This window comes from Tamandua tetradactyla, chromosome 7 (genome assembly GCF_023851605.1).
Source record: "Tamandua tetradactyla isolate mTamTet1 chromosome 7, mTamTet1.pri, whole genome shotgun sequence".
Lineage (NCBI taxonomy): Eukaryota > Metazoa > Chordata > Mammalia > Pilosa > Myrmecophagidae > Tamandua > Tamandua tetradactyla.
Genome location: NC_135333.1, coordinates 13756127 through 13780180, shown reverse-complemented (window position 1 = coordinate 13780180; position 24054 = coordinate 13756127). Strand labels below are relative to the sequence as shown.

Below are 24054 nucleotides of genomic sequence, written 5' to 3'. Positions count from 1 at the left end.
TGAGCTTGTAGGAATGCATGTTGACTTGCTCTGTGCTCGTTTAGCAGCAAGTAAAAGAGGGATGTGAAAGAAAATGCTTTTCCCTCTGTATCTAGCAAGTTAAAATGGTCCTTTGCTTTGCTGTAGGGCCTGTGCGTAACTGCAAAGTAAGTGTGTGGGCAGGTGTGACAGATATGCTTACAGACCTTCTGTCTGTGAGAGAGATCTCTATTTGGTAGACATCTGTGTGTGTAAAGGGGGGGATGGTGTTTGTGTGTAGAAGATAACTGGGCTGGTTTGAAACTGTTATGGACCCCAGAAAAGCCATGCACTTTTAATCCAATCTTGTGGGTGCAGGTTCATTGTGGGTGGGATTTTTTATTAGTTTGTTTCCATAGAGATGTGACCCACCCAATTGTGGGTGGGACCTTTTGATTAGATCCTTTCCATGTGAACCCACAGATTTAAGGTGGGTCTTAATTAGTTTACTGGCATCTTTAAAAGAGCTCACCAAGAGAGAAAGAGTTCAGAGCTGGCATAGAGAGCAGAAGATGAAACCAGGACATTTGGAGATGCTAAGAAATGAAATCCAGAGTTTGCCCTGCAAAAGCTAAGTGAGGACCCACAGATGTTTAGGGAGAGAACCACTTGAAACCAGAAGCCAGGAGAGAAGAACAGCAGATATCACCATGTGCCTTCCCACGTGACAGAGAAGCCCTGGATGCCAGCTGCCTTTCCTCTGAGAAGGGATCCTCTTTTTGATACCTTAATTTGGACATTTTCATGGCCTTAGAACTGTAAATTTATAACTTAATAAATTGCCTTTGTAAAAGCCAATCCATATCCGGTATATTGTATTCTGGCAGCTTTAGCAAACTGAAACAATAACCAATAAAGTCATGGTTTAGCTATTAAGTGAAATTAAGATCTCCTTCTCAAGGCAAACAGAGGTTTTTCCCTTCTGAATGCTACCTCCCCAAGGACACTACACCCCTCTGGGGACTGATCTATAAATATCCTGGGCTACTAAAATGGAAGTCACAATAGGGCAGTTTGGATGTGGCTCAGCAATATCTCAGGCATGGAGTGGGTAATCTACTATCCATGCACAGACGTCCGACCATGCAACGCCCTCACCAGTAGGAAGTAAAAAGCAGCTTCGCATCTTGGGGCCTGAGTGAGGAATGAGAAGACTGCAGGCACCATTTTAACCTTTCTGTGGTCAAAGTTAGCCCCTTATGGCTCTTGGCTGACACTAAATACTGTCTTCACTTCTTTCCATGTAGTCCTCACAGATCAGAATCTCTTATTCTGTTCCACACCCCCCACCCTACCCCAGGCAATGCCTATGACATAAACACTCTCCCTGAAGCAGAGTTGGCAGCCCTGTGCAGTTTGGAACTGCATGTAGTCAAGAAAAAAATACGTTCTCAAACTTAATCCATTCCCGTGAGTGTGAACCCACTATAAGTAGGACCTTTTGATGAGGTTACTTCAGTTAAAGTGTGGCCAACTCAATAAGAATGGATCTTATCCTACTAATGGGGTCCTTTATAAGCAGAGTGAAGTTCAGATAGATGGGGAAAAAAGCCACAGACAGAGCAACCAGAAGCTGATTATCAGTAGAACCCTGAAGAGCTGGGAGAGACCAGGAGACATCACTCTGTGCCTTGCCATTTAACAGAGGAGCCAAGGATCACCAGCAGCCAGCCTCAGAATGCCACAGTCTTCAGAGAGAACATTGCCTTGTTAAGGCCATGATTTGGATTTTCTTTTAGCTTCAATTCATAAGCTAATAGGTTCCCGTTGTTTAGGTCAACCGCTGTTATGGTGTTTGCTTGAGTAGCATAGGAAACTAAAACACCAGATTCCTTAGATATGACACAAAAAGTATCAACGATAAAAGAAAAAATGTGATGTTTTAAACTTTATTAAAATTAAAAATCTCCTCTTTAAAAGACAGTTAGGAAAATGAAAAGATAAATTAAAAATAAGAAAATATATTCTCAATAATACATATATTTGACAACTCTTACAAGTCAATAATTATAATTAGAATAATACAACTGAAAAATCAACAAAATATATAACAATAGACACTTCCCCAAAGCAAATAAGCCTCTGAAAAGATGCTCAACATCACTAATCAACAGGGAAATGAAAATTAAAATCAAAATAGGATGACATTATACATCCAATAAAATGGTTAAAATTAAAAAGACTGGCAATATCACGTGATGGTGAGAATTTGGAGCAAGTGTTGGTCACTTTGAAAAACATTAAGGTAAATTAAATACACACTTTAAGACCTAGCAAATATACTCTTAACTATTTACTCGAAGGAAATGAAAAGGCATGAATGGAAGTGCTCAGAATAGCTTTATTTATAATAGATGAAAAACTGGAAAGAACGCAACTGCCCTTTAATAAGAAAATGATGAATAAATCACAGCATATCTCTACAATGAAACACTATGAAGCAATAAAAAGGAGTGAACTTTGAGATGCGTGCAACAACATGAATGAAACTTAAAAGCATATTATGCTAAGTAAAAGAAGCCAGACATAAAAGACTGCACACTTTTTTATTCCATTTCCTAAGGACATACTAGTCAAGGGCAAATTGTCATTATAATAGATGGCAGAGTAGTGGTGACTGGAATTAGGGATGGGAGGAGGTTATCGACTACTGAGAGTCATGAGGAAACTTTTTCAGATGATGGATGTGTTCTATGTCTTGATTGTGTTGGGGGCTACACAGATTGCATATATTTGTCCAAGATCATTGGATTACACATGTAAAATGATGTAATTTATTGTGTATATATTGTACTTCCATAACCCCGACTTTAAAATTCTGGAAATATAATCTCCCACGTATCTTGATTATATTAAATTATTTCTAGCAATGAAACCCCTTATTTGAGGCAGGGAATCAGGAAAGATGGAAGGAGGGAAGGAGGAAGAGAGAAGCAGCTATAGTTTCTCTAATTGAATCACCGGTTGGAACCTGACGCCCTACCCATTTCAGCACTTTCTTTCATTTCTCCTTCCCCTACTAACTCTCACCCCATTCAAACAACCTCTTAGCCTGAGCAGTACACAGTTTAAAACTATTAATTCAGAACAAGTCTCCCTGCTCAGGACAGACTTTAGAATATAGTAAGAGAATACTCAAAAATTTAAACTGTGCTATAATATTTAATTTCTGGTTAATTTTTTCTCAAACTAAAAAAAAATTGAGAGCCTGAAAGTGAAAATATATATGCTATTCTGTCTGTTGTAGCTAAGTACCCTAAATATTTGTGAATAAAATGCCCACATACTATATCAAAGTTAACATAACTCAGTAAAACTTTATTTATCCCATATGTCCACTAACTCATCTTGCTAGATGCACTCGATGACGACATTCGTGGTTTGAGACTTGGTTTTACTGCTCAACTGTCCATTACTTGAATTTATGGTAAGTAAATCCCTTTCCTCAGAGTACGGCTGTGGAGATATGTAGATAACTCTGCAAAGTCATGGGGATCATTTATTATGATAATTATTGAACCCAAGGTATCAAAAGATCAAAACCTTACTGTGAAACCTCAGGAACAGAACATTGACCAATTAATTCTGTGGTCTGAAAGCTGAAGGGGTTCTTAATATGTAAAAAAAATAATCCTGCTGTTTCCCGCTGTTTAAGAAACTAAGAGGTGAAATGACACAAAAAATATGACACCTAAACATGTCTTGCATAAAACTCCAGATGCACAAGGGATATTGTCTTTATACAATAACCTCTCTGTATCTTCAGCCCTCTTTGTCTGCAGGCCTATTTGTTTACAGCTGTGTGGTTGACCTTGAAATGGCAATGATGCTGCTCATTTTCCTTCCCACATCAACTGTACCATAGCAACAAGGGACTGAGAAGGGAATGAGAGACAATGGATTTATCTCCTTCTCTGCCACTAATTCTCTCCCTGGTCTTGGTTAGGCCTGTTGAACTTTCTGAGTTTCGGCTTTCTTATTTGAAAGTGAGGTTATTAAATTAGATAAATTATTCTACTGTTATATACTAGATGCATAATGCCTTCTAAAACTCTTGCGAGACTGACCCCTCCATGATTATCTTGTCCCCGACATCTGTTTTGTTGCATTTTTAGAGTTGGAAAACATTGTGAAAGGAAGATGGGAAAAGAAGTGGAAAATGAAGCAATGCCTCAGGCAGGCCTAGAATAAGCAACAAAAATTTGTAACTGCAGCTGACTTTATTCCTTTTCCCTTCCTACCCAGATCATATTCAGATCTGCAAATAACACGAGAGGAAATATTGAGGGCAGAAATCATTAGCTCCCACTACTGGATGGACCCTGAAATGAAATGCAAGAACAGGAGAAAGGAGACCCAGGAAAGTTGTCATCACACTGCCGACAGTTCCCTATGATACTCTGAAGCTGCACCGGGGGTGAATTTCTAACCAGGATTAAGCCCTTAGCTTGTCCCAGAAAGTCCACCTGGTTCTCGGAGTAAATATGAAGGAGGTAGAGAGCTTTGTGGTTTCAACCAATGTGGATCCATGCAAATTATTTCACTCAATCAGGAACTATTTATCTCATCGTTTTGGTTAGGTTCTCACCTAGGACAAGGGAGAAGCAGGAACCAAGGAGGTATGAACTTACGCCTCTGCTGGTTCAAGTGCAGATATGTGTGGGATCAAGCTGGAAGGTTCTCCTGGTCAAGGTCTTCCTATGGACCAGAATTGGGAGGAAATCAGGAGATAGGAAACCTGGAAAACAGCCCAGCAAATGCTGATGCCTTGAACTCATCTCCTCAGGAGATATTAAAGCTACTTTAGGCTTCTGTGCTGATTTGAAAGGATTTACGTACCCTAGAAAACCACGTTTTAATCCTAATCATTTTTGTAGGAGCAATAGTTTCTTCTAATTCCTATTCAGTACTATGAGTTGGAAACTTGATCAGATTATCTCCACAGAGATGTGATTCAATCAGTTGTGGGTTTTCAGCTTGATTAGATGGAGATGTGTCTCCACTCATACAACATGGACCTTGATTAGTTTACTGGAATCCTGTAAAAGAAGAGTGGAGAGAGTTCCTTTTGAGAATGAAGAGAGAGTCACAGAACGATGACAGAATGATGAGAGAACTGCAGAGTCCACCAGCCAGCAATCCTTGGAGATGAGGAAGGAAATTGCCTCCCAGGGAGCTTCACGAAGCAAGAAGCCTGGAGAGAAAGCTCACAGATGCCACCATGTTTGCCATGTGCCTTTCCAGCTGAGAGAGAAATGCTAAATGTCATCGGCCTTGTTGAACCAAGGTATCTTTCCCTGGATGCCCTTGTTTAGACATTTCTATAGACTTGTTTTACTTTGGACAATTTCACAGCCTAAGAACTGTAAACTAGTAGCTTATTAAATTCCCATTTTTAAAAGCTATTCCATTTCTGGTATATTGCAGTCCAGCAGCTAGCAAACTAGAACAGCTCCCAAAGCTGGGAATTGTGACATATGGGGCTGCAAGGTGGCATAGATCAAAATTGGCTCTTCTCTACATCTTGATTTTGCCACTGATACATTGAAGGACAATAATAGTAATGCAATTCAGAAAGCACTCACTGAACACCTGCTTTGTCCTAAGCACATGGAAGCTGGTCTTGAACAGCTCATCATCTAGTGAGGATGATGGATACACTCTCAACTAATCAATAGAGCTAAATTGAAGATGTGGAGAATCACTTGGGGAGCCATAAGAAGGAGACAGTACTCAACACAGTCTTCTCCCCTTTTCCTATCTGGGACAGGTTGACTCTTCACTATTAACTCTCAGATCTTTTTCTGGAGTAAAACATCTCTTTTCCAGATTTTCAGCCATTTATCTTTCTGTCTTTCAAACACTTAAGTGCCGAGGACCTTGTTAATGATCAATAAAATTGAATTGACTGACTAAAAATTTCTGATTACAGATGATATTGGATGAACATTCCAAATAATATGGAATATAGGTGGCATGGGGGGAAGACGGGAATCCTTTTCAACCAAAGTCTCACGTGGATTCTATTCTCCAACAGCTGTGATTGCTTTTGTATAAGTCATGTGCTTTTCCTGATTTCTGATCAATATCTGTCCCTCTTGGGCAGTAGAATTTTTTTTTATGGTCTCAGAGGTCAACCCAAGATATATAAAGGACCTTAAAACTTCTCCAGAAAAATGGTTAGCTTTTGGGGGGAGGTGGGATTGGGTGTGGAAAGGATAAGAGGTATGGGAGAATATGTACAGAAAAGATTTTCAGACTTCTTGGGTTATTCCATTTAGCCTGGTTTTTGTAGTCATTAAGTTATCTCTGAATTGCCCTCCCCTGGATCAATGCTGTCACTTGTCCCATAGTTCAATGGGAAAGGAAGCAAGATCTGAGATGTCCCCCACAATTACTGTTGCCTTTAATATAAATATATAAGGTTTGAGCTTGAATTTTTATTTGAGTCACAGGTCTACCATTTAACAAGTGGGTCTTTTTCTTTGTCTGACCCTCTGTTTCCTTTTTCACCTCAGTTTTCATCTATACAATGGAGGTATTATCATCTACTTCATAGGTTGCCATGAGGAGTCAAGGAGATAATCCATTCAAAACATTTGGAACAGTGCCTGGAAAGCACTTAGAAAAATTTAACTATCGTTAGAGAATGCACTCTTAGTACTGTGTGCTCAAAAGCCTCAAGAACAACATATCTCCATTGTTTTGGAGCATACAGATCTCTTATCCTCATTAAAACTTGGGTTGTTAGGCATTGGGGACTCATTTCTATTAGAATTATATTTTGCCACTACATGTTGAATAACTTAGGGCAAATAATTTGATCATGATAAGCCTAAATTTCTTTTTGCTACAAAAATAAAGGGAATAATATCTACCCTATATGTTTGGGTGAGGATTAAATGAACTAAGACATATAAATTCTTTAGCATGATACATACTTAAACTGGTCAATCATGGTTCTTGCTTTGCTAAGAAAAACAGTTCTCACTATTCTTATAGATGATTTGGTCTTGAACTACCACATTATTTACCATGTAACAATGTCTTCATCAGCTTTGGCTTACTGGATCATGAGCAGGCACCTGAATCAAGGTACCCAGCCAGAGACTGCCTCAGTATAAAGAAAGATGCCAAAGAAAGTGAGTTGGACCAATCAGATACTTACTTTTGGAAATTTGAATTGAGGTGACAACAAGCATTAGCCATCAGCAGTAGAAAAAAGAACTGAGAAAGGTAATAAGATAAAGTCTAAACCATGAAGGATCATAAGTTCAAATTAAGAATAAGAAAACGCTATAATCATGAGAAAAGATGTAAAAAATAGAAGCCAAGGAAGTCAAGTTTAGCAAGAAGAGACTGGGGCAAATATTTGAAAATGTTTTAATACTTTTAGTGGTGGAACACCTTAGAGAAGGGCCACAAAATTTTTTGTTGAGTTCCCTGCAGCAGCTTCTGTGTGAGGCCAGAGAAAATTTTGGTTTCTGTTCTTGGCTTTCCACACAGCTCTTCCATCTGTAATCCACAATACCATCTCTCTCTCCTACACCCCCTGTTCCTTTATTGAGCTAATCTATGTGATCTCTGTTCCTTGCAACTGAAAGAATCTAACTGAAATATGGCACAAGTAAAGCCATCAATAAATGGTGGCAGTTATTATTTACTAGGAAATGCAAAGTTGCTAAAAGTTAAACCAGTAAAACCCACAAATAGAGGATATAGTCAGCCAGCTATAAGGCTGACATACCAAATGATTGTGTTTAAATGTGTAATTTAAGTGTTTTGCAAAACTCAAAAGTTCCCAGGAGTTGAGGGGGGACAGTACTAGTAATTATATAATCTCCTAGTTGGAAACACAGTTGTAAATTTCCCTCTTTGGATAAGGAGTACGAATAGTAGGTATGGCTGTTCAACACAGAAGAATAAAGTTCAAAAGTCTGATGCTGGAAATATTCATTTAAAACCATCTAGGAAGAGAGACAATAAATCTTGGGAACACAGATTTTCCAGCCATTGGGAAATGAACCCTGTTTTAGAGAAAAGGTGATTATCTGGGTCTCACCAAACCTAGGGAGAATATCTTACAAGACTATCCATTCCCTTTGCTCCAATTTCATGCTCGTCGTGCAGCCTTTTGATTGCTAATTTGGCTTTGAGGTATTCTGATTTTAGAAGATGGCGCCCAGGATGGCATCCAAATGACAGGAAAGGAAAACTTTCTTCTGTAAATGTGTAACCAATCTAGTTTGTATACTTCAGTCTTTTGTTAAGTGTGCTGGATGGAAGTCAATCTCTTTGACTAGAATCAAGTTTAGGACACTGATACGGCTAAGAAATTAGATTTTCAGGGTAAACTGAACATGATAATCTCCTTTTTAACAGCACCTTACTAGAAGCCTAGTATTTTGCTATCCTTTTCCCTGCACCACTCCCTTCTCTCTCTCTCTCTCTTTTTTTTAACGTTCAATACTTCAACACTTACTTATCAAGTAAATGGACTTTTATTTGACCCCAAGTCTAACAAAACTTGTTGGGCAAAAGGATATTTGTGATTGTTTGTGTTTAGGGGTAAAGTTCTGTTCATCATTTCAGCCATGTGAATTTTTGCACCTCTAGGAGAATGAAACAGTTTCATGAGCTTGGGAATCAGCTATTAAATATGAATTTGGCCTTGGCACTTGATTGCTTGATGTTACCATTTCTTCAACAGAATAACAAGTGCCCAGGGAGAGGTTCAGAAAGAATTAATAAAGACAAAGTAACAATAATATCACATTTGTATTATATTTTATAATTTATAAAAAGCTTTCATATATTATCTAATTTTATTTTCATTTCAACACTGTAAATGATGCCCATATTAAAGTGAAGAAATAAAGCTTTAGGTCATAAACTATGACCTATAAACTGTAAACTGCAAATAAACTGTAGATACAGTCTCAAGCCAACTTATTTTAATGTTAAGACCGATGTTTTTTATCTAGTAGGTGAACAGTAAGCCTCAAACAGCCATGGATCAGAATTTTCCATATAAACTAGGAAAAGAGTATCATCTGTTGTTTCAGTTTGCTAAATCTGCCAGAATGCAATATACCAGAAACGGATTGGCTCTTATAAAATGGATTTATTAAGTTACAAGTTACAATGCTAAGGCTGTGAAAATGTCCAAATTAAGGCACCTACAGGAGGATACCTTCTCTCAAGAAAAGCTGATTGTGTCTGGAGTTTCTTTGCCACATGGGGAGGCACACGGCAATGTCTACTGTCCTTCTCTCCAGGCTTATGGGTTCAAATGGCTCTCTCAACTCCTTCTGCATCTCCAGACATCTGTGACTTGGTTTCATCTTTCTGCTCTCTGTGTCCTCTCTGAGCTCTAATATAGTGTGCCAGGAATGAATTAAGACCCACCTTGAATTGGCGGGTTGCACCCCCATGGAAACAACCTAATCAAAAGGTCCCACCCACAACTGGGCGGATCGCAACCCCATAGAAATAACCCAAATAAGTGGTCCCACCCAAAAATAGGTCTACCCCACAAGACTGGCTTTTCTGTGGTACATAACAGTTTCAAACCAGCTGTAAATAAGTTTTGGGGACACATTTCTAAGCATTATGAAGTTTCATAGTACAATAAAGGAATCTTATTCAAGGGCAGAGTCTAGAATGGAACAGTGCTAGGTCCACCGATAGGCATAATGCAACATTTTCCTGGGAACATGGTCCTAAACTTTGTATCCTAACACTTCTCTTCTTCATTCTATAAATCATTGAGAATGCGAGATCTGCAGTGTGCAGATTTTTGGCTATGGGAAACAATGCTTTCAGTAAGCTTGGTTCAAAGCCTGGATATAGAAAAGGCATAGAAATAAATTCTCCCTTTTTTGAAAGACAGAATGTTTTCAAGGAGTTTTAAGATACATATATAGGAAGAATGACAAGAATATATATGTAAATGTTTGTTGTCTCCTTCCATAGTCCACTAATGTATTCATATATCTTCCATCATGGATTTAACCTTACCCAGATTCTCTTTTTTATGCTTAATCTCCCCCTTTAAGTTGTAATAGACTACTATTAAGGATTATTTTTTATTTCTATTTTCCATTTCTTATAGCTCTAAATGCTATTAGCTATTATTTTCTATTTCTATTTTCTATGTTTTAATAAGTAGCAACTGTTTATTGAGGACTTACTATGTCCCAGGTACTATGCTGAATGTTTTGCATATATTTTCTCAATTTATCTTTCCAAACTTTATGTAGTGGGTATTATTTTTATTCTCTTGAAAAATAAGGCTTGGTAAGAATTAGATTATTTGACTATAGGTCATCAATCTCCAAAGCCTGTATAACCACCACTAAGCTCTACTGCCTCCAATTCCAGCCCTCTTTCTCCCACAGATACACTATTCCTTTCTACTACCAACATTCTCTCCGGCTCTCTACTTCCTTTTCCTGATTTTCTTCCTTTGGCAACACTTTTGCTTCCCTATGCTCAAGAATTGCTCTCTCAGTGTAGATTTAAGACCAAGGAGCCTGCTACACTGAATCATAAACTTCCATGTGTGTGCCTCCAGCTCAGGTACTCCTTTTCACTTTATCTTATTCCTTAGGATGCCCAGGTACAAATTTAAAGCTGACATGTCCAAAATGATGCATCTTAGTAATTTCTCCTCCCCCATTTTCCAGCTGACACTGATGACACTCCCATTTCTTGGACTTAAACCTTGTAATGGCCCAGGATCCCACTTGTAAATGAGAACCTATCCTGTGACTTCTTCCTCTATGAGAAAGTCATTCAATTGCCCAAGTGTATGATTGGGACAGAAAAACAGCTTTCCTGCTATCCACTCAGTCTCTTAGAAAAAGGACAACTACCACATGATTAACTGGCTGAGTCTCCCTCACCAATGAAGCTTGTCTTTGGGAATCCTGTCTTACCTCATTCTCTGCAAATTAGCCCCCCTATAGCCATCTGCAAGATTGCATTTCCCTCCTCCAGCCAGCCCCATTTCTACCACACTGTCCATGGTTGTCATTAGCTAATTGAGTGCATTTTTTTCACATGAGTAATTACAGCCCTATTGTTTACTCTCTGCCTCTTGATGACTGTTCCTTGCAGTTACCAGTTCTGCTTCCAGCTTCACCTGAAAAAAAAAAGATGCACAACAGCAGGGACCAAGTTACAGTTTACTGTAATTGAAGCTGCCTGGCTTACTTGCTGGCAGCTCATTGTGCATTGTGATCACGCCTCAGCCTCTGACTGCGTAGTGCAGAGATTCCCTCTTCAAAAACTTTCCACGTCATCGTGCACAACAGAGCAATGCTCAGATGTGTCAGGGCCGGCTTCTGCTGCCTCTGGCTGCGCCTGGTCCATTAGGCATTCTCATCACACTGGCAACTTTTCCATTTCCATGTGCTGGTTACCCTTGCCTTGTGAATGTGGTACTAGGCTGAGGCTTGGGCGCTGATGAGAACGTCATCCTGAGAGCAATAGTTCACTGAAAAATGTTCACAGATACACATGAGTTTAAGGAGGTGGATGTCATTATAGATTCCCATTTCCTCAGATGCTACATTTAGTGAGACCTTGAAAGAAAATATGGAAAGCACTTTCTCTTCCAGAGAGTTGATAAGAAATACGCTAGCTCTGAATATATAACCAAAGGGAAAAAGGAAAAGAAATTTCTCAAAATTGGACTCTCTCAAGTGCAAATGAAGCCAAATCCCTTGAGGAAATTAAGCTACTAAACGTTGTGTATGTGAAAAACTGGAAGAAGGATCTCATCTTGTGTTAACAACCAAAGCCCACAGTCCACCGCAATCTCTTGTGTCCTCTTAAGCATTTACCCTCAGATGTATTCTTTGCATGCAACTGAGCATTTGCATGAAGGCACTTCAGATGAATGTTTTCTGACATCTTTTCTTTTCAAACTGTTTTTAACTCCTGGGTTCCCAGTGACACAATCTGCTTTTCACACAGATAGTTCAATATTCTACAGCTTCCTATGCAGATAACTCATCTGGTCTTGATGTCATCTAGACATTACTTTATGGAAATTGCCTTGATCTCTCTTAGAATCAGGAAGATGCATGCATGTATGCATGAACAAAAAAAAAGGAAAAGCAAAAATCCCTGCAAATTTTGCAAAAACATAGCTCCAAATTCAGTAGGTGTTATTTTCATTTTTCAAATAGAGGACAGAGCAATTTCTGAAAAGCAAATGAAAGAGATAATGTCCTTCACAGGTGTTTGCTCAAAAATATTCAAAAATCATTCCTTCTGCAATTAATGACCTAATAAGTACTGTCTTAGTTTCCCAGGTCAGCTATGACAAACACACACTGGTAAGCTTAAACGATAGGAAATTACTGTCTTATGCTTTGGGGGGCTAGAAGTACAAAATCAAGTTCTCCTCAGGCCATGCTTTCTCTTATCCTCTGCAGCATTCTGGTGCCAGATTGCCACAATTCTTGGGGTTCCTTGGTTCTCTGCCTCTGTCACAGGGTGATCTGCTTCTCCATTTTTGTGCTCCTCTCGTCTCTGCTGACTTCTGGCTTCTGACCATGTCCAAATTTCCTCTGCCTTATAAAGACACCAGGTATATGGATTAACACCCACTCTGATTCAATTTGGTCTCATCTAAATAGACTCTTCGAAGATCTTATTCACAAATGAGCCCACACCTTAACCAAAAATAACACCTTCAAAGGTCCTATTTGCAAACAGGTTTACACTGCAGGAATGCAAGTTAAAATTTGAGCATGTCTTTTTTTTTTTTTTTTTTTTTTTTTTTAAGAGAGAGGGAGGAAAGGAAGGAAAGACAGAGAAGGAAGGAAGGATGGAAGAAAGGGAAACATTTTTTTTTTTTTTAAACATTTTCTTGTTTTATTATATTTTGTTTGTTTGTTTGTTTTTTACATGGGCTGGGGCCGGGAATCGAACCGGGGTCCTCCGGCACGGCAGGCAAGCACTCTTGCCCGCTGAGCCACCGCGGCCCGCCCTGAGCATGTCTTTTGAAGGAACATTATTTAATCCTCAGCATATGCCTTTTTTATTAGAGAAGTTGTAGGTTTACCAAAAAATCATGCAACCTACATTTTTTTCTTCTCACTATCTGTATGCTAGTGTAGTTACATATTTTACTTCTGTATATGTCATAAGCTCCACTATACACTGTTATTATTTTTGTGCTGACAGCAATTAACTTTTTTTCCATATACCATATAATCATCCAAAGTGTAGAATCAGTGGTTCACAGTATCATTATGTAATTGTGCATTTATCATCAGAATTGATTTTGAAACATTTTCATTACTCCATAAAAAAGTAAAAATAAGAATAAAATAAAAGTAAAAGTAAAAAAAAAAAACATCAAAAACATCCCAGCACCTCCCAGTACCCCCGTTATTTATTTTTTGTTCTTATTTTCTTATGCATCTGTCCATACACTGAATAGACAGAGTGCCAATCACAAAGTTTTCACAATCACACATTCACATCTTAAAAGTTATATAGTTAATACAGTCATTTTCAAGAATCAAGGCCACTGGATTACAATTCAACAGTTCCAGGTATTTATTTCTCTCTAGCTACTCCAATATACCAAAAATTGAAAAGGTTCTCTCTATACTGCATAAGAATAACTTCCAAAATGACATTTCAACTCTATTTGAAATCTCTGAGCCAGTGAAACTTTGTTTCATTTCTCTTCCCCCTTTTGGTCAAGAGGACTTTCTCAATCCCATGATGCCAGGATCTGGTGAACCCCAGGATTTCTGTCCCACATTGCCAGGGAGATTTACACCCTGTGGCCCCTCCCACATGGGGGGAGCAGTCTGTTCACCTGCTGAGTTGGCTTAGAGAGAGAGGCCACATCTTAGCAACAAAAGAGGTTCTCTGGGGGGGTGACTCTTAGGCATAATCATAATGAGGCTTAGCTTATCCTTTGCAGGAATAAGTTTTGTAAGGACAAGTACCAAGATCAAGGGCCTGGCCCATCAAATTGGCAGTCCCTAATGCTTGTGAGAGTATCAGATTTTCCCCAGGTGGGGAGGTTTAATATTTCCACATTTTCCCCCAGTCCCTCAAGGGAACTGCACAAATACTGTTTTATCTTCTGTCTATACATCATACTCTGGGATGTATCTGGACGTCACACTAACCTGTGCAAACCAGCCAGATCTCACTCCCTATCCAATGTCCCATGTAATTATGGTGTTCAATAAGCTGACCATATAAGTTAAATAAGATAGTATGCCACCAAAGATATAAATTTTGTACCCAATAAACATCTCTTCCTTTGGTCTCACACTCGAAGTTGAAGTTTTAAAATACAGTCAGTATCATCCATAACCCTTTAGTCCAATTTACCTTAGTCTTAACCAGAGCAGCTTCATTCATGCCTGTAAGTGAAGTGTGATCTCTTTCTCAGCTTTTAAACAGTTGCTGTATGGAGTAATGCTGACTTTCATTGTTGCAGAACTCTAGCCTTGAGTCTCAGGTGTCACACAGATACCCGGAGTTCCAGGGAACGACCAGGCTATACACAAAGAGCTCAGCATCTCAGAATTTGGAAAGAACAGTTACATCTCTGGAATAGATATGACTGCTGTAAGAGTTTATAATCTACGAACATTTACAACAGACCTCAACCTGATAACCTATGCTCTCAGTTTCAATTCTGATTTTGCACATTATAGTTAGTACATATTAGTAAGGCATTGTAATATTTGTCTTTTTTTTCTGGTTAATTTCACTCAACATACTGTCCTTGAGATTCATTCACCTAGTTGCATGCCTCACAACTTCATTCCTTCTTGTAGTCACTCAATATTCTGGTGTGTATATACACCAAAGTTCCTCTTTCCATTCATCAGTTTGTATACCCTTATGCCACCTCCATCCATTGCAAATCACAAATAGTGCCGCCATAAACACCAGTGTTTAAACATACATTCCTGTCCCTGCTTTCAGTTCCTCCAATTATACTCCTAACAATAAGGTTGCAAAGGATCATATGGCAATCCCACCCCTAGTTTCCTGTGGAACCACCACACTGTCCTCCAGAGAGGCTGCACCACTCTACTTCCCTATCAACAGTGAATAGGTACATCTCTTTCTCCATATTTTCTCCAGCACTTGTATCTTTGTTCATTTTTAAAGAGTTTTATTCACACACCATACAGCCTAACCTAAGTAAACAATCAATAGTTTCTGGTATAATTGCATGGCCATGCATTCACTATCACAATTTATATGAGGATATTTCAATTTCTTTTGCAAATAAAGAAGAAAAACAAATAAAATGAAAAGGAAAAACAACAACAAGAATCCCATACCCCTCCCACATATCTCCCTTTTATTGACATTTAGCTTTGGCATATTGCCTTTGTTACATTCAGTGGAAGCATGTTACAATATTACTGTTTACTATAGATCATAGTTTTCATTGATTGAATTTCCATTTTCAACACCTTGCAATGTTGATATTCATGTGTTCTCCCTCATGCAAAAACATTCTTGTATCTGTATATTTAATCACCATCATTGTCCAGTCTAGGCTTTGCTATGTTTTGTCTTCCCAGTCTTTCTCTTACATATTTTTTTCTAGTGTTGTACATGCCTCTAGTCTTCCTCACTCAATCATACTCACAATAAGCTTTGATCAGTGTACTTACAACATTGCACTACCATCAGATAGTATTGTGCTATTTCTGGATCTTTACAATCAATCCTGTTAAATATTCTATACTCCTTCAGCATCAAATGCCTTATTTCTACCTTCCTTCTGTTTCCTGATAACCTGTGTTCCCAAATTTGATTCTCAAAGTTCACTCATTAATGCTAGGTCATATTAGTGAGACTATACAGTATTTGCCCTTTTGTTTCTGGCTAATTTCACTTAACAAATGTCCTCAAGTTTCATCTTATGATGTTGCATACATGATAACTTTATTCTTTCTTATAGCTGCAAAATATTCCATTGCGTGTATATACCAGTTTGTTTAGCTACTCGTCCATTGATGGACATTTGGACTGTTTTCATCTCTTGGCAATCATGAATAATGCTGCCATAAATATCAGTGTGAAAATGTCCATTTGTGTCCTTGCATTCAGTTCCTCCAAATACACACCTAGTAATGGGATTGCTGGATAATATGTAAATTCTATACTTGGCTTCCTGAGGAACTGCCAAACTGCCTTCAAGAGTGGATGCACCATTCTATCTTCCTCCCAACACTGAATAACTGTGCTTCTTTCTCCACATCCTCTCCAGCACTTGTGGTTTTCTGTTTTTTTAATAATGGCCATTCTAGTACATGTAAGACAATATCTCATTGTGGTTTTGATTTGATTTCCTTAATAGTCAGTGAGATTGAGTATCTTCTCATATATTCTTGAGCTATTTGTATTTCCTCTTCAGAAAAGTGTCTGTCCATTTCTTTAGCCCATTTTTAAATTGGGCTGTTTGTCTTTTTATTGTAGAATCTTTTTGTATATTCTGGATATTAAACCCTTATCTGAGATGTGGTTTCCAAGTATTGTCTCCCACTGCATAGGCTGCCTTTTTACTTTCCTGACAAAATCCTTTGAGGTACAAAAATGTTCAATTTTTAGGAAATCCTATTTATCCATTTCTTCTTTCATTGATTATACTTTGGGTGTAAGGTCTAGGAAAATACCTCCTATTACAAGACAGGCAGATATTTCCCTTCATTTTCTTCTAAAACTTTTATGGTTTTAGCCAAAATGTTTAGGTCTTTGATCCATTCTGAGTTAATTTTTGTATAAGGTGTGGGATGGGGTCCTCTTTCATTCCCCCCCCCCCCTTTTTTTTTCAGCATGGGTAGGCTCGGGGAACCAAAACCAGGTCTCCAGCATGCAGGCTAGAATTCTGCCACTGAGCCACCATAGCACCACCCTTCTCTTTCATTCTTTTGGGTATGGATATCCAGTTCTCCAAGCACCATTTATTGAAGAGGGTGCTCTGTCTCTATTGAGTTGACTTGACCGCCTTATCAAAGATCAACTGTCCATAGATGAGAGGGTCTATTTCTGAACATGCAACTCAATTCCATTGATCACATATCTATCTTTATGCTTTATGTGCTTTAAAGTCAGGTAGTGTGAGACCTCCCAGTTTGTTCCTCTTCATCAAGATATTTTTAGCTATTTGGGGCACCCTGCCTTTCCAAATAAAATTGGTTATTGGTTTCTCTATTTCTGCAAAGTAAGTTGTTGGGACTTTAATTGGTATTGCATTGAACCGGTAAAAACATGTGGGTAGAATTGACATCTTAACTATATTTTGTCTTTCTACCCATGAACATTGTATGTCCTTCCATTTATTTTAGTTCTTCTTTAATTTCTTTTAGCAATTTCTTACAGCTTTCTGTATTAAAGATCTTTGTAGCCATGGTTAAATTTATTTCTAAATATTTGATTCTTTTGGTTGTTATTGTAAATTGAATTTTTTCTTGATTTCCTCCTCAGGTTGCTCTTAACCAGCTTATTGAAACACCACTGATTTTTGGGTGTTGCTCTTGTACCCTGCCACTTTTTTGTACTCATTTATTAGCTCTATAACTTTGCTGTAGTTTTTTTGTTGCTGTTTTTTTGGATTTTCAACATGTAGTTTCATGTCATCTGCAAACAGTGAAAGTTTTACTTATTCCTTTCCAATATGGATGATTTTTGTTTCTTTATCTTGCCTCAATGCTCTATCTAGAACTTCCAGCACAATGTTGATTAACAAAGGTGACAGTGGGCATCCTTACCTTGTTCCTGATATTAGAGGGAAAGCCTTCAGTCTTTCCCCATTTTGTATGATGTTAGCTGTGGGTTTTTTATATATTCCTTTTATTGTGTTGAGGAAGTTCCTTTCTATTCCTATCCTTTGAAATGTTTTCATCAAGAAAGGATGTTGAATTTTGTCAACACTTTTCTTGCTTCAATTGAGATGATCATGTGATTTTTCTGCTGTGATTTATAATGTGGTGTATTACATTAATTGATTTTCTTGTGTTGAACCAGCCTTGCCTATCTGGAAAAAATCCCATTTGACCATGGCATATAATTATTTTAATGCACTGCTGGATTCAAATTGCATTAATTTTGTTGAGGATTTATACATCTATAGTCATTAAAGAAATATAATATCATTGTCTGGCTTTGGTACTAGGGTGATGGTGGTTTCATAGAATGAGTTAGGTATCCTTCCCTCCTCTTCAATTTCTTGAAGAATCCAAGCAGGATTGGTATGAATTCTTTCTTAAATGGTTGGTAGAATTCACATGTGAAGCCATTTTGTTGTCAAAGTTTCCTGTGAATCCTCGAGACTCTGCTTTTTCTATCCTACCCAGCATGTGGTACTTCTCAACCCACAGTGTTCCACTGGCAAAGTGGTGTGGTGCCTTTAATTCTCAGTAGACCTGCCTATGCCAGGTACGTGATGGAAACAGAGGCTGAAGTAGAAGGTTGGCTGAGATTGTTACTCTTTTCCAGCCCATCGTGTCTGAATTCTCTGAATAGGGGTCACCACTTAAGATGCCTCCCCTCTTCTTGGGGAAGATACAACCTTTAGGCAATTATCTCCTTCACTTGACTCAGTACTTTGTCTCCCAGACCTATCTTAACTCCACCCTTGCTTGGGTCAGTGCTGACAATTGAAAATGCTGAGGTCTCTCTAATAAGCTACTTGGAATAGTTTTAAAAAGAAAAAAGTGGGGGTACAAGGGTAGTTCAGTGGTAGTATTCTTGCTTGTCACGTGGGAGACCTGAACTTGATTCCCAGACAATACATTCCCCCCTCCAAAAAAAAAAAACAAAAAAACATTTCAATAAATGGTGCAGCAATAACAGGAAACTCACATGGAAAAAGAATGAAATGTAACCCCCACCATACAGAAAAAAAAAGTGGAATAAGAAGGAAAAACAAATAAATAAATCTCTTTCCATAGCCAGTTCCAAGCCCCCAAGTCAAAGGCTACAGTTGGTACCCAGCTCTATGTTTTGTTTATTTGTTTGTTTCGTCAGCCCTGTTGCCTCTCTGATAAAAGAGCTCTCAAGATTCCTTTCTTGCTGGTTCATTGCTTATATGTGTTTGGAGCTTGTATTCAGCAGTCCAGATTTGTTAATTAAAACCACAGCTGGAGAAATGGCATTGCTGAGTCAGAAGGTAAATGGATTTAATTTTTGCCTAATTCCTATAAATAAATGTTTGTGTGGTAACAGCTTAAACCTATATCTCAGTCACTTCACATAAAGAAGTGTTTGATTTTTTGTTCAAGCCTCAGGTTCAAAACAGATCAGTGAAGGATGGAGGTGCTGAGTCCTTCAGTTGCTCAGGGGCCAGGCTGCTGGAGGATTCACACATTGTAATGCCATAATTTCAACTTGCACGTTTCACCAGAGAAGGAAAGACAGTTCATGGAGATTTTAGATCATTCTTCTATGCTTTGTCCACAAAGTGATATACATCACATCTGATTATACTCCACGTTTTTTGTATGTGTATGGGGTATATTTTATTGGATCTGGACATCTATTTGGTCAGCTAGAATACCAACCTCATAGAATTATTATGAGAATCATGTTTTTAAAAGAGAATGTAAATTACTTAGCACATGCCTGGTACTAGGAAAATTCATCATTATTCTTGTTGTTGTCATTGTTACTATTTTTTTCAGCCATTAAGTTATAGAGAGAAATATTTATTCAGTTCATGTTATGATTCTGAGTGAAAAGGAAGTCCTTATGTATCATTGCTTCATATAATAAGTTTTATTATTAAATAATAATCACATGCATGGAATAAAATCTGGAAGTTATACAAATATAGACAATAATTATCTTAGATGTATGCTTTTCTGGATTTTTCTGAAATAAAAAAATTGAATTCTATTAAGAAAAGAAAGAAATTTTACTTAGGTTAGGTATACAGCGTAAATCAAAATGTTTGTAGATTATGAGTCTTCCTTCTCCAACAGTTTCATGTTCCTATAGCTCACTGGGGAGACTGGAAATATGCCCTTACATTTATAATATAAAAATGTGAAGTTTTATGGTCCAAGAAACTAGCCTTCCATACAAGCAAATATAAGTACCACTTATTCCCAGAGGCCATGGGCAAGTCTCCTAGATTGTTTCCAGAGGAAAGATACGTACCTGAAAGACAACTGATGAGAGTTGATAAGTTATTCCTTGTTATGTGTAATGTCATTCTGGAACTCTATTGCCCCTTCTTTTTGCTGACATCTTCCCATGCATAGCAGCTATAGACACCTCCTCTCACTATGTGGTACCCTACCTATAGAGAAGTTTCTACCCGAAAGGGATTCAAGAGAAAGACATTTTGACAACCTATGGTCATTTGTGTTTTTAGTTGTTCTATGATTCTGCCTCTAATACCTCATGTTCACGCTATTAAATGTTATTTCAGGTTTAACTTTAATATCTTTCCCTGAAGAATGTGGGTTCTGTTACTTTTACAAGTAAACTAAGATGCCCTCCTATTTTCTCTTTCCCAAAGCATATACTTACTTTCCTTACAGGCAATTTTAGTATTTTCATTGATTGAAGATGCTCTTCAGCCACAGATTAGTGGCATATCCAATAGGATCAAGTCTTGTTGGGAGAACTGATAAATCCCCTGCATTTTGGAACTGGAACTCCAAAGGGCACCACACTGGATAGAAGGTTGAATTAGAAGTAAACCAGCTATCCCATGGTCTGGAAACCAAAGTGATCCTGGATTGCGAGTGACCCCAAGTGCCTGGAAGAAGAAAACAAAGCTCATTTATCCTAGCCCTCAAATTTTCCTACAGTAGCTATATCTGGGACACAAGAAAACATAACCATGAATAAACAGAAAACAAAACACCAGAACAAAAGGAAAGAACCACTGGGTTTCCAGACATTGAAACCATATGTCACAGATTTTAACGAAGGTCAGTATGCTCTTGTCCAGATAGAAAATCCTTGACAAGAATGAAAAACAATAAAAAGTGATGCAGCATATTTGAAAAATAATCAAATGGAAAAGTTAAATGAAAAAAAGCAATAACTGAAATTTAAAACAGTGAATGGATTTAACAGCAGATTGTACATGATTAAAGAGAGAACTAATAAGCTGGAGCAAAGGGAGACAAAAACAATGAACACAAAAACAAGAGACAGAGAGAGAGAAATTTGTGAGGGTGGGGGGCCTGAGAGAAGAGAATGACAGAGAGAGACAGAGAGACTTAGCCAGAGATATATACAGAGTGACAGAGAAAGAGAAATATGGAGATTGATGTATATTAGACTGATGGTCTGACATATATGAAATAATAGTTCCTGAAAAAAAATGAGAGAAAGAATAGAGCACGGGCATATTTACGAGAATTCTTCAGATTTCTGAAAGACAAAAGGCCCAGGGACAACCCCCCCACCAAGCAAAAGAGGCATACACACACACACATGCACATATACACACATACACCCCCACAATCTAGACATATCATAGTAAAATTGAAGTAAAACAAAGTTAAAAAAAAATGTTAAAAACAGCCAGACAAATCAGATTACCTTAAAAAGAGCAACAGCTGTCATCTGGTTTCCTAACTAAAGCAGCTGAAGCCAGATCATAATGAAATTAAACCTTGAAAATGAACGGAGAAAATAACTGCTAACCTAGGAGGCATAAATATAGCCTGCAATCATTAAAGAGGTAGTAAGAGGACATGAACAACTTTATGCCGATGCCTTTGAATCTGCAAATAAATTTAACAAATACTAGTAGAAAAGCACACATTTAGCAAAGGTGATATAAATAAAAATAGAAAATCTGCATATTCCGATAATGACTAAACACATTAAATACACAGTTGAAGTTTGGTCCAAACAACTTCACTATGGAATTCCAGCAAATGTGAAGGGTAAAATAATGTCAATAATACACAAATTATCCCAGAAAATTTAAAAGGGGGAGGCACTCTCAAATATGTATTTTGAAGCCAGCATAAATTTGATTCTAAAACTCAACAAGGACGTTAAAAGAATTGCAGACAAATGCCAGCTAAATTTTATTCACAAATGAAATGAAAAAGGTCAGCAAACAGAACTTAGCAACATATATGGATAAATTATGATCAAGTTGCATTTATTCCATCAATACATCATTGTTTGACATTAGAAAATCAATCGCTATAATTCTCCATATTGACAGAATGGGGAGATTATATGATTATCTCATCAGATGCAAATGAAGTGTTAAATGCAATTTTGTTTTTAACAAAAATCTCTACACTTAGCAAACAAGAAATAGAAGTTTCCCAATCTGATAATGGGTATCTACAGAAAACTTACAGCAAAGTTAACTTTTAATGATGATACTGAAAGTTTTCCTTTTGAGATCAGAAACAAGACAGTAGAACCCATTATTAGCACCACTATTTTACGTTCTACTGGAATTTGCATCCAGTACAATGTGCCAAGAAGAATAAAGTCCTCATTTAATCTTTTGTGTGTAAATATCCAGTTTTCCCAGCATCCACTTGTTAAAGAGACTTTATCTTTTCCCATTGAGTGGATTTAACATTCTTGTCAAAAATAATTGGTCATTCCTGACCAAAATGGGGAAAAGAGTTGTAACAAAATAAGGTATCAGTGGCTAAGAGAGGTCAAATAGAGTTGAGAGGCTACTCTGGAGGCTATTCTTACATAAGCTTCCACTAGACATTGCTATTTACCACTGACTGCCAAACACCAACCAGAACCATTCCTCCAACCCTAAAGAACACCTAGAGGTCCATCTGATATTCTACGAAGTTTCCATGCACTGTGATTACTTTCCAGAAACCTACAACCTCCAGATGGGCTCCTAGGCCAGATATGTCCTGAAGCCCAGAGGGGGCCAGCCTCTCCAGAGCATCAACTAGTTCCATCGTCCATTCTCACAACATAGTATTGACATATTGTCCCATATTATCAACAGCCCCTTTCAACCTGAAAAAGTTAGAATAGCCCAAATACTCCTGAAGATTGGGAGAAAAATCAAATGAAAAGGTGGAGTTGTAACAGAGAAGATAGGATTTAATAAATGAGTATGACTGCTGAATCATTAAATTGATATTTCTTTTAGCCTCCAGTACATTAGAGCAGCTAGAAGGAAAAACCTAAAATTGTGGATCTGTAACCCATACTAAACTCTGAAATCTGTTCTATAGCTAATTGTTGCAGTGTTCTTTGAAGTATATTGCTTTGTTGTATATATTATTTTTCACAATTAAAAAAAAGTACCTATAAAAATCAATTGGCCATAGATATGATGGTCTATTTCTGAACTCTCAATATGATTCTACAAGAAGAGAACCTCTCCTACCAGATAGAAATATTTATTAAAAGTTACTAGGTCAATTGATCATTATTGTAGGGCTAGACAAATATAATAATTGGACAGAGTAGAAAACCACCAAATGGGTCTACTTACACACTGATGTTTCATTTATGACAAAGGTATCATTGTATTGGAGCAGTTGGAAAAGAACAACTCCTTTTAATAAATGATGCTAGAATAATCAAATGTCTACATAGACCTCTACTTCATGCCAGAAATCATTTCCAGACATAAGTGTTATGAACAAAATAATAAAGTTTGAGTATATGCCTGCGGTCAAAAATTCTTTTATTGTTATTTTTTTATTAGAGAAGTCGTGGGTTCACAAAGCAATCATGCACAAAATACAGAATTCCCATACACCACCCCAATACCATCACATTGCACTGGTGCGGAACATGTTAGAATTGATGATAACAATTTTTAATAGTTGTACTATTTTTGTAACATTCTATGTTCCAGGCATTGTGTGAAATAATTAACATGGATTACCGCATTTAAAATGCACAAAGCACAGGCCTTTGAAATATGTCCTATTTTAAAAAATGTTTGTAATTATAGAAAGTGTAGCTTTAAAGAAAAATCATGTAAAAAACACAGTATTTTGATAAACCCCCCTATTGTTCACAATTTTAATTAGTGGGTACCTTTGTTAC

General features: G+C 37.6%; 1 long non-coding RNA gene across 2 annotated transcripts; it reads left to right on the top strand.

Moving 5' to 3' along the window:
• LOC143689497 (uncharacterized) lies at positions 1 to 23613 on the top strand. Of its 2 annotated transcripts, XR_013178803.1 has the most exons (4): positions 1 to 146; positions 19057 to 19198; positions 20574 to 20969; positions 23518 to 23613. It is a non-coding gene; the product is annotated as an uncharacterized LOC143689497 (long non-coding RNA). The 2 variants fall into 2 exon arrangements; XR_013178802.1 differs by lacking the exon at positions 23518 to 23613 and having other exon boundaries at positions 20574 to 21031.
• Positions 23614 to 24054: the final 441 nt, after the last annotated feature.